The sequence below is a fragment of the Camarhynchus parvulus genome, chromosome 15 (assembly GCF_901933205.1).
Source record: "Camarhynchus parvulus chromosome 15, STF_HiC, whole genome shotgun sequence".
NCBI classification, from domain to species: domain Eukaryota; kingdom Metazoa; phylum Chordata; class Aves; order Passeriformes; family Thraupidae; genus Camarhynchus; species Camarhynchus parvulus.
Window position 1 is genome coordinate 11695249 of NC_044585.1, and position 11451 is coordinate 11706699.

An 11451-nucleotide genomic window follows, 5' to 3' on the forward strand; every position below is an offset into this window, starting at 1 on the left:
AGTCTTTATTCCCTTCTATGAAATGGGAAATGTTACAACCCCTTGCTCTGATCAACTGCAAGAAAAAAAAATTTCAAAGAACTCAAACTCTACATTGTATATGCACCCTTATAAGATTTTTTAGGAACCTCACAGCAGTCTACGTAAAACAGGAAGAGTCACATTTAATATCACACAAAGGTGGCAACCTGCTCCCCACACACATCAGCTTCCCAAACCTCCCTCCAGGCTGGGATCCCAGGAACCACCACCAGCAGCCCCTGCTGGGATTGCTTTGGGGTGGGCAGATCTTTAAAAGCAGCTTTCAAAAGAGTCCATTTAGTGTCAAGCTTCTGACTCCCCTCTGAGTAAAACCAACGGGATTTGGGATTTTTTTTTTAAAGGAGAAGGAAGGAAGGAAGGAAAAAAAAAAAAGAAAAAGGCTCTGGGTGGGTTCAGCACCTGTGTATGCCAAAGGCACTTCATGTTTTATTCATAAGAATGCTATCACCCCGTGAAGGTTTCTTAGTGACTCAGCCAGACAGGGTCTCTACAATCAGCTTTCAGGAGAATCTTTTATGAAAAAAATTACTTTAATTCAGCTGTTTGATTAATATTATTTTCCAGTCATTTCTAGCCAGGTATATTTCAAGCAGAGAACTCTATGTCAGCTTCCACCTTGCCCCTTCCCATATAACTGTAGCAATTAGCACAGAAAAATTAGTCAATTATGCAGTATTTCACCTTAAATAAAGCAGCTCAAGAAATAAAACACCACTTAATTGGTAGCTGACAGCCAGAAAGGAACACAGTGGCTCAGCAACGTGCTTAAAGAGCGTCTGAAATCCATTCCTAGCCCTTGATGGAAGCCTGTCCTTGTCAATGAAATCCACAATCCATAATAATGCTCAGTATTGTGCTTTCATCCTCTGTTTTATCAGAGCTCATCTGCTGATCAATGAGGAGTCCCACAGAATAACACTCTGAATTTCAATGTCAACACAGCAGTACTGTGGTAATGATCGAAAATATTTACATATTGCCTCATTGATCGTGGGGTGTTCTCTTCCAACCATCTGGCTACTGGGCATTCATCTTTTTTATTATTTTATTTTATTTTATTTTTAGGCCTTTACAACTATTTCAAGCAGGTTATCTTGACAGTTAACTTCCAGCATTCCACCTGAATCAGGTTTTCCTGTTATTTTTAACCCAGAACATCAGCAACACCATTAATCAATTTCATCCCGTCTCAGAGAACGGAAAAATAATTTTCTGAACAAGGACAAACCCCCGAAAACCCCAGCAAACACCTGCTCCATGATGTGCCAATTCAGCTACAAGGTCTCGTTTTTAATGTGACTCAAGGGTGTCACCATCTCAACAACAGATGAGTCAAATGGAAATCTGTCCCTGACTCTGCTCCCGCTGCCAGCCTCGAACAAAGAAAGGCTGCCAGGGTTGTTTTTCCCACCTCCAGATGGAATTTCCCTTGATCCCTGCAGTGCAGAGCCCTGGGCACGCAGCACAGGCCTGGGCTGATGCTCCCTTAGGAACTGCTCAGGTTTTCTGAGCCTGGTGGCTCAGAGCAGGGGCTGCAGGAATAAAAATCAGCACCAACCAAACTCTTCCTCTCTCCCACCTGAGCCTGTGCACCCTGAGACCCCCAGCCCATCCCACTGCCTGCCCTGGTGATGGATTTGCTGCACCCTCCACCCCGCTGCAGGTCCAGAGCCCCATCTGGAGTCAGAAACTGCAGGGAGAAATTGGGATTTGGCCTCAAGAAAACCAAACAAAAGCAAAAAGCATCTCCCTGCAAGGTGCTCTGAGCACCAAGGTGCTGCACTCCCCAGCACAGCACAACCAGTTTCCACTCAACTCTCATCTTGCTGAGCCCAGGTTTCCATGTAAAAATGAATTTTTAAAAAGCTTGGAAAAGCTTATCCATGTGCATTCTCCTAGGAAGCTTATGAGCAAGTTAAAATAAAATATGCAGGGAAGACTAACATCTACAAGATCTACAAGGCTGCTGCAAGAGACCTCAGCAGGGAACTTGCTGAGAATATTAAAAAGGAGGTTCTCAAACAGTTGTCAAACTGATTTCAAGGAGGTTTTTAGTGGCTCCAAATCTGTTTATAATCAGAAGCTGACACTCATGGCTGCTGCTACCATAAACTTGATTTAGGAAAAATCAAGGAGGTCTGAAAGCCACATTATACTCAGTCTTTAAACCAGGAATTAAAATCCTCACTCTATCTGGTTTAGTTGATGATTTTGGTAACAACGTTTAAGACAAAGCATCACCTCTTTTTTTTTTTCTTTTTTTTTCTCCGGTTCTAGTTTGATAACAAGGAATACAACACGAGTTCTATCAGCAAAATGACATTCAGACAACAAAAGACAGAGCAGGGAGGGGGAAAGTGCTCTGACATATCTGCCTTTGATAATACAGATGCTCCATTAGACAGTGAAATAAATCTCCCCTTTATGTCAAACTCCTTTTGCTGCTGGGGCACCTGTACCAAGGAACAGGCAGGAGGACAGAAAGGTCTTTCCTCTCCATCCTCTCTGCCCAGATGCTTGGCAGACATGAGGCAGAAGATCTGACCTAAAGATACCCAAGGCAAGTCAAACCATCTCTCCCTGCTCTAAACAAAAGAGTAAATGAAAACTGGGAAGCCAGGGCGACACACAGAAGCTGAACGAAAAAGTTTAATCCTTCAAGCAGGCTTGTCCAAATACAGTGACAGTGTGCTAGATGGAGGTGCCCTTCTGAAAAACTTATTTATAGGTATTAAATATAAGCAAAAGAGAGCATTGAAATTGTTCTAGTCTCAACAGAAACAGTTGTTCTCAGGCTAAACACATTTTTGAGGATATTTGATGGAACTGTTTGTTGGAGTTAACACAAGGAACAATGTTTTACCAGTCAGAGACAGGTTAGACAAACAAAGAGTCCCCTGAGTCTGGATAAATGATCCTTAAAAACAAGAGAGGGAGAACAAAACAGGCTATGTGTTCTCCATCAGTTCACTTTGGTGGATGAGAAGCCTAAAAGCCCCATGTCAAGCCTGCTCAAGAAATTAACAGGGAAACAAGGAAAGCAAAACAAAACCAGAGACAGAAATCTCAGGAATTTTAGCGTCTCTTCTGCTGAAATGTGCCTGCAACGTTTCCTATGTCTGCTCCTGGCTTACCCTTCTTTAAGACAGAAGTGATCCTCCACCTTGTGAAGAGCACAGAGGATGTTACTGAGGAGATGGGATGGCAGAGAAAAACCAAGCAAGAGGCCTTCCTCCCCCTCCTGCTCTTTTCCACCAAATATCTCGAGTTATTTACATCCTCCTGGCCCAGACTCCCCCTCCAGTTTCACAGTTTGCAGTTTACTCTGCATTCTGGTGGAGACCACACATGTCCAACTTCAGCATGTTTAGGCTGGAGCACCCTCTGAACGTGAGGCCAGGTCACAGAGCTCACAGAGGGAAGGATTTCCAGATGCAGAGACAGGACAGAAAATAAGAGCCAGAAACACGAGGCTCCATCTCTCCACCACCCAGGAGAAATCAACCTGCTCTGTGGAGGAGACAACTTAAACAGCTTGGCAACGCCTACAGCTGGTGCTCAACCCCAGATCCAGTGAAAAGATGTAAATATTTAGATTTCAATTTCATCTCATATGATAAATATAAAATCTCTATTTCCTTCTTAAAAAAAAAAGGCAACATTAAAATAGGTAAGCCACCCACATAGAGAAAGTTATTCTACCATGTTTGTACCTTTAGAAGGTTATTTAAGTTATGGTATTGATCTTGAAACAAATTACAAGTGAAATTATTCCCAGTGAATTGTCCTCTGATGTATACAAAACATAATTACACCATGTTTATATACAAATGCATATGTGAAATTGTTTTGCTGTTCCTTTCAAACAGGTAGTAATTGATGGCACCCCATTATTTTTTTTTACCTCTTCAGAAATGCCCACAGCCCTCCAGGTTTTGCTATGGATAACTCTGACTCCAAATCATCTGGAAAGAGACATTAAAACCCAACTCTTTATGAATACCTGTTCAAAACACAGCTGAAGCTAAACTGGTGTACCAGAAAAACCTGAAATCCTCCCATAACCTTCTAAAGCACATAATGGAATTAAGGCCCCTCTACACATCCCGAGTTAAGTCATGCAAATACCAAACTTCTTTGGAGCCAGAGATAAGGAGGCCTCGCCCTGCAGTGCCCAGATACCTCAGTGCTGATGTGATTACACACTCCCACCCTCCAAATTGGTTATCATGCCATTAAAATGCCTTCCCAGGTCACTGCTCTGAGGGTTAAGCCTGAATTAGTATCCTGAAGCTCCCTGATCATTATGTAAGTGCCAGCAATCCAAACAAATCAGAGTTAGCTTCCCTGTCCACTACAGGAATCCCTGTCCAATGGTGAATTACAAATCTTTCAGCAGTTCATTCACTATTTTCTTCCCCAAGTCCTCACCAGCTGTGCCTTCCCAGCTCACAGCAAACCACCTCTGGTCCATTACTGGATTTTCTGGATCTCAGTTCCCTCCCCCCACCATGATGAGGCCACAGAAACTGGTGGAAAATCCCCGAGCAGAAATCCCGGTATCTGGTCTCCTACTGGAGACTGAGCTGTTTAAAGGAAGCCATGAAGGGCAAATCACTTTTCCTCATCACATCAAGGGACTCCCTCCAATTCACCTAATCCCTGTTTTCCTGCCAAGGAGAGTTTTAAGGTTTGTGCCCACACCTCAGCACTCACCAAGCTCAGCTGTCCAAACACAAAGCCAGCGCTGTAAAAGCTGCGCAGAGTCCTCGCTATCCAAGGTACTCACTACTCAGGCTTGGGTTATTTTTGCTGGAAAACAACTTGATGTCCACAGGGGTGCAGACTTCTGGATGTTGTAGGTCTTCAAATCTGTCTGAGCAAGATTTTCTGCAGGCTGTTTAAAGCCAGAAAAAAAAAAAAATCTATTTTGGAGTTCTCAGCCACTACCTGGGTCAGGAGAAGCCCAAACCAGCCCGTGCTGCTGCTGGGAGACCAAGACTCTGCTGTGGGTGCCCCTGCTCCTATCAGCACTCCTTCCTCAGCCAGGTGTGTGCTTGTCCCTGCCCTTGGTGGCACCCTGGGCACACTCAGGGCGCTGGCATGTGTGTCCCTGCCCAGTGCCAGGTCCGCTGCTGGGACAATGACCTCGGGACAAGGACAATGGCCCTGGGACAATGACCCCGGGACTGCCAGGCCCCCACCCTGCACTGAGCCGGCCACCACACCCAAGGGTCCTGCTCATCCTCCTCAGCACCCCTGACACAGGAAGCCCAGGGGCAGGAAGGTGCTGCTTTCCCTCCCCTTTCCCTCCTGGATGGCCTCTCCCTGCAAAGCCAGCACCTCCTCAGGGGTGGCCGAGCTCCCCAGGGCAGGTTTTAGCCCTGTGCCAAGTGGATTTCTTCCCTGCACCCAGATCTGCCCAAAAACTCCACTTGCCTGAGCAACCTGTTATTTCTTCTCCCCTCTGCAGCCTGACCCTGCGTCACCGGCTCAGGAAGAGCTGCAGGAAGGGGAAGCAGCTCTGTCTCCAGATCCTGCCATCCCTCAGGAGGTCCCCTGCACCTCCCCCTCCCTCCTTCAAAATGAAAGATACCTTTTTCCAACTGCTTTCTAAGTTCTCCAGTGGGGTTTACTGAAGCATTTTGCTGTGAGCATTTAAGAAATATTAGCTCAATTGAAAGGAAAAATTGAAACTACCATCCAGTCACACCAGCAAACCCTCCTTCCTACGGAAAATGCACAAGCCTGACTTTGGGAGCTCTGTCTATTGACTTGGCATGGTGCTGATTAGAACTCCCTGTAGTGACAGGATCTGGGCCAGCCCCAGGCTAGATTGTTTTCTTCTTACATTAAGAACATCCAAATATCATCCATTACTTTGTTCATTTAAATTTTCCTAGGACTCTTGGCATGGACACCTCAATTAGAGAAGCCACATTCCCTTTCAGTTCGTGGGTGAGCTCAGACAGACTCTGCCCCAGTACAATCTTGTGGCACTTGGATTTCCTCCAACACCCAGGAAATAAAGCTATAAATAAAAAGTGTTTTATTTATTCTCTCCTCCCTACCCCATTAATTATTCCATCTCCATTCACACTGAAAAACTACAGAACATTTTTGTTTATAAGACACTTTTGGGCTCAAAATTAAATTTAGGCATATTTTACCAATTTGGGGAGATAAACAGAAATATTAATTGCATCACACCCTACGTCAGGCAGTTTTAAAATTAAATGAGAAGGCATCTTCACCCTTTAGAGAAATTGGCTGTTAAGAAAACCATGGGATAAGTTTTCCTTCTAAGAAAATAAAAAGAAAGCAAAGCAACACATCGATGCCTGTTTCTACCCTCTCCTCTTATTTGAGCCTCTAATAAGAGGAAGTCTAAAAGAAAAACACCTTAAAAGAAGAAATGTTTTTCGAGGGATCCTGCTTGTCCAGGAACAGGACATTATGGTGAATATGCATGAAAGGCATGAGTCAAACTGTACTCAGGAGAGAGCATCAGCTTTCACTTGCCATTTTCCAAAGCCTTCCACTCAGGCTGCCAAGACAGCAACTGAATGACAAGAGTTTTAGTTGAATGCAGAGGGGAGATAAATGCTCCTTAGGACTAATTGGAGGAACCTTCTTTAAATTAGCTCACTTGAAGGATGTGCTGCTTCTCTCTTTGGCCATCTCACAGAAGCAGTAACAATTTGTGAATAGAAAGAGAGTAATTCTTTAAATTCAAAACCTTTTAGCCCCATTGTCAGTTTTAAGTTTTGAGAATTTCTATTAGGAGGAAAAAAAAAAAACAGGACAAGGTCTTTCCAAACTGGTTGCTGTCAAGTAAAATGAGAAGTTAGATAAAACTCCCACGTGCCAGATGGTAAATCACAATAAATGCTCAGGCTGTTAGATGCACAACAAGCGACAAAGCATTGACACACACCATCAGCAGCAAACCCAAAATAGAAAAGATATTTTAATAAGAAGTTGTCATTTGGGGAAAAGATCCTCGTGAAGCTCATCAGAATCAAAAGTCATACACTGAAGGCTTCTTATTTTCTTCATCACCTCACATAAGCTTGAAAACAGCCAACAATTTCAGGTGACTTACACTAGGCTCAGGGCTATAGTCAGCAAGAGCCTTGGAGTTCACTATTTAGGCACCATTTCTGACCCTTTCTGCCAAGTTCTTAAAAAAATATTGTTAAAGGATACCAGGGAATTGTTTACTCAAACCATTATTGTTTCCCGAACACAGATGCAAGAAAAAGTTTTATTAAGAAGATAAACAGCTGCTACTGTACACGGTTTAGATGGCAGCAAAAGCATCTAAGGGCCATAAAGGGAATAGTAGGGGAATTAAAAAGCATTTTTATGCATGAAGATGGCTAACATCTGTACGTTCATTAAAGTGGTATCAACTATGCTTTTAATTAAAAGTTAGTGACAGAAACTTAAATATGATTAATGAAGCCTAGCAGAAGTCTGCTCCATCAAAAGCAGCACAAGCTGCATTCCCAGCCCCAGCTGCTCCTTTCTTCCCCTCTCAGAGATTCTGCCACAACCAGAACACACTGCAAGGACCACAAAGCAGAAATCCTGAGACAAACAGCAAGCCAGGACAAGTCTGCAGCAGCGCTTTCATGCCTGGCCATCCTTTATTCTGTATATCCCGAGGAGCCGTTCCAATTACCGAGCAGCACAAGGAGCTGGTTACCTGTCACAATAACCTGGCACTCAAGAGATCCAGCGGAGGCACCAGGTCTGCCACAGGAAAAGAGGGAAAGGGCTGCCCTACAAACAGCAGTCCCCTGTTCAGCCGTGGGTGGGGGAAAACCCCTCGCCCAGAAGCCAGTGCTGAACTCTGAAAGGCAGTCAGGCGTCTTGTGTTACCCGGAGCACAAGGCAGTCACGACAAAAATAAACCAGGCGATAAAAATACAGCACGAGCAAAAAGATGTGGGCACGGAACAGGAATCGGTGCCATCGGGGGGTAAGGAGTCCTACAGCCACTGATATTCTCACATGCACTCAAACATCCGCCTATTCAAGTCCTGATGTCCACAAAGACTGATCTATTGTCACTTTCCTGTTCAGAGCTGAGCACTCACAGATTATGTCTTCAAAGACTGAAGACGCTTCCTGACATCAAATTTCCACTTAGCAGCTTCCAGACGCACAGAGAAGATGGAAGCTCTCACTTTAGAGCAGGTACCAACACAAAAAGAAACTTTTTTTTTTTTTTTTTTGCTTAAACACAGTTTAAATTAACTTCACGTCAGTCGCGGCATTTAAAAGTGAAATGTGACAGGACTGACTTGTGTGGCTGACTGAGCAGGGCGCCCCTCTGAGGGGCTCCCTGAATGATGCTCCCAGCTCCAGGCTGAGCACCTCGGTGCACTCTGTGCTTCTGCTTCTTCAGTGGAGCAGGAGAGGCTGGGGAGGACGTGAAGGAAGGGATTTCATCCTCCCACAGCTGGGCAAAAAGCTGGAGCTGTTCACGCTGTAGCCATGGAGCAGCAGCACGCTCCGGGATGGAGCCCAGGGCTGGGGAACACAAGGCAGGACCCCTTCTGTCAAGGGGTGGGGAGGCCAGGAGAAAGAACTGCCAGGCCCAGCAAAAAGAACCCCGCTTTGCAGCCCATCATCCAGCTAAGGAAAGGGCATTCTGGTCTTTCCAAAGGAAAGAATCGCTTCCTCCCACTCCCGCAAGGAAAAGCACCGCCTGAGGAGCACGGCCAGCTCCAGTCACCACCCAGCAGTGCCCTGACACAGGGAGGTCTCGAGCCCCGAAAGCTCACGGGGCTGTCCCTCAGCTACAATCAGTCATTTATTCTTTGAGGCTGCTGCGGGTCTCGCCCTCTTCTCCCTCAGGGACGGAAGGCACCCCCGGGCAGCCCCGTCACCCCCTCCCCACGGCCAGGCCCCGTCCGAGGCCACCGCACGGCAAAACCTCCACCGGGGGCCTCTGCCAGAGCGAATTCGGTGAAATTCAAGGCTCGGAGATGCGGTACCGGAGGAAGGGGGCCAGGACGGAGCTCTCCCGGGGGCTGGCTCCGGCTCCGAGCCGTGACCGCCCCGAACGCTCCGGGTGCCGCGACCCTGCAGGGAGGGTGCTCCGTCCGTCCGTCCGTCCGTCCGTCCGTCCGCTCGTCCCCGGCTGTCCCCGCGGGCACGGAGCGGTGCCTGCCGCCCGCAGCCCGCCAGCGCAGGGAGAGCCCGGCACCGGCCGTGCCACACGCCGGACCCCGGGGCTGCGCTCCCGCGTCCCTGCCGTGCGGTGCCGGGCGCTGCCATGGCCGCGGGGCCCTCCCGGTCACCGACTGCTCCATCGGGAAACTTTTACCGCCGCATCCCGGGGAAGGACGGACAGCCCGGCCCCGCTGAGGCCGCAGCAGCCTCCAGGTGCCGGCCGGGACCCGCCGCGGCCCGCGGGGGCCGTTCCGCGCTCCCGGGAGGGCCCCGCGCCGCACCGGCCCCTCCGCAGGGCCGCAGCCGCCCCGCGGGCCCGGCCCCCAGCTCAGCTCCCTCGGGCCCGCCGCGGTGCCCGCCCCCGCCGAGGCACGGCCGGGCCATCCCGGGGGCCGCCAGGTGTCGGTGCTCGCCCCGCCGCCCCCGCCCGCCCTCAGCGCCCCCGCCACGCACCGGCTGCTCCCGGCGCGGCGGCCGCGGCTCCCGCTGCTGCTGCTGCCGATGCCGCCGCGGCTCGGCGGCTGCCGTTGCCTACGGGTCGCTGCCTGCCGGCATGCCCGCACGCCGCTGGCATAATCCCCGGCGCGGGCGGGCCGGGCGCGGGCAGCTCCTCGCCCGCCGACGCTGCCGCGGCGCGGGGACGGCGGAGGCGGGGGGAGGCGAGGCGGGCGGGCCGCCGCAGCTGCGGGGGAGGAGGGAGCGGGGAAGGCGAAGAGCCCCGCGCCGGCACTGCCCTTGCCCTGCCGTGGCACGGCGGCCGCGGGGATTTATCCGCCCGCCGAGCGAGCCGAGCCCCGCGCACCGGCAGCACCGGGAGCCGCCACTTCCTTCCCCGCGCCGCTCCGCGCTCCCTCAGGCGAGCGGGCGGGGTGAGGGCGCCGCCTGGCGGCCGCGGTGAGGAACGCGGGGCAGCGGGACCGCCCCGCCGTGAGGAGAAGGCGCGGGAGGAGCGGGGAAAGAGCGGAGAAAGAGCCGGGGAGGAGCGGGGAAAGAGCGGAGAAAGAGCGGGGGAGGAGCGAGCGGACGGTGCGGGGATCCCCGGGCTGGTACCGCCTTCCTCCGTTCCCCCGCTCGCTGCCGGTAGCGGTGCCCGCAGCGAGGGTAGCGGCGCTCACCGAGCCCCAGCCCGCGCTGTGCCCTCACCTGCCCCCAGAGCAGCGCTGGTGACTCCTCGAGCTTCACTCTCTGCAAAGCTCAGCGGGGAAAAATAAAAATCACAAAAAGTTCAGCGATCGTTTTATGCAGAAACCTCAGGAAAAGACCCTGCGACGAAATTTACCGTGGCCTTTTAAAACCTTGGTTAATTTCCTGCGGTTGTTTTTCATTCAGGATGCATCATCCCAGCCCTTTTTCCCCCTCTCTGCAAAGTACTCGCAGTTTGTTTGTAACTGCTCCCTGCATTGCCAGCCTAAGTTGTAGTCCACACTACAGCCTAAACCTATCAAAGCTACAACTTTTTAAAATTTGCTTTCTAGAGATGTGAACAAACAAATTTTATTTTCCAAAGCTTAAATTTCAAGAGCTGGAGGAGTTGAAATGTTTATTATCATAGAGAAAAGTATGCTTGGGAGTGTCTTGCGAGGGCAAACTGAGGCAGAGGAGAGCCTGGGGCCTCAGGCAGGACCTTGTAGATCTGGAAGGGCAATAAGCACCAACACAGCTGGGAGGTGTCAGGTGAGAACACAAGAGGAAGATGACTAAAGTCCTCCACAGAGGAAGCAAAAGCCTCTCTGGTTATCTGGAAATCCTTATGTGTCCTCAAAGAGAGAACAAGGCAATTTTCTGGTGTTGAGAGGAAGTTGAAAGGGGATTAAAAACAAAAGGACAATGTCCAGCAAAGGGCAGGGCCAGCAGGGAGTGAACCTCCCTGTGTCCCAGTTTTTGGTGCTTCGGGTCTGATTTTCAGGAGCACTGAGCATTCAGGCCTCCCACTGATTTAATCTGGAACTGCAGAGCCTCTGCCCCTCTGATGAATCAGGCAAAGGCACCACACTGCACAGGTCACACAGGTATCTCAGAAGGCTGGCCTAGAAGTTTACTCAAAGCAACACTTTTTCCCCCCCTTCAGTGTTATAATAGAACAGAAATAGCCTAAAGAGCTCCAACAGATGGAGGAGGACTTTTGATTAAAAAATAAATTCTGACTCACAATTCAGTTTTCTGGGTGTAATAAAAAAGAGTCCATGAATATGAATAGTGCTGGAGAGAATGGAGTGGAGATGA

General features: G+C 49.5%; 1 protein-coding gene across 3 annotated transcripts in view; it reads right to left on the minus strand.

Moving 5' to 3' along the window:
- The window catches only part of PITPNM2 (phosphatidylinositol transfer protein membrane associated 2), a 125643-nt gene extending 115828 nt beyond the window's left edge, over positions 1-9815 (minus strand). For all 3 annotated transcript variants that reach the window (XM_030958868.1, XM_030958866.1, XM_030958865.1), the window contains exon 1: positions 9682-9815. The gene's annotated coding sequence lies outside the window, so the exon portion shown is untranslated. The remainder of the gene's footprint in view (positions 1-9681) is intronic.
- Between the last annotated feature and the right edge of the window lie 1636 nt (positions 9816-11451).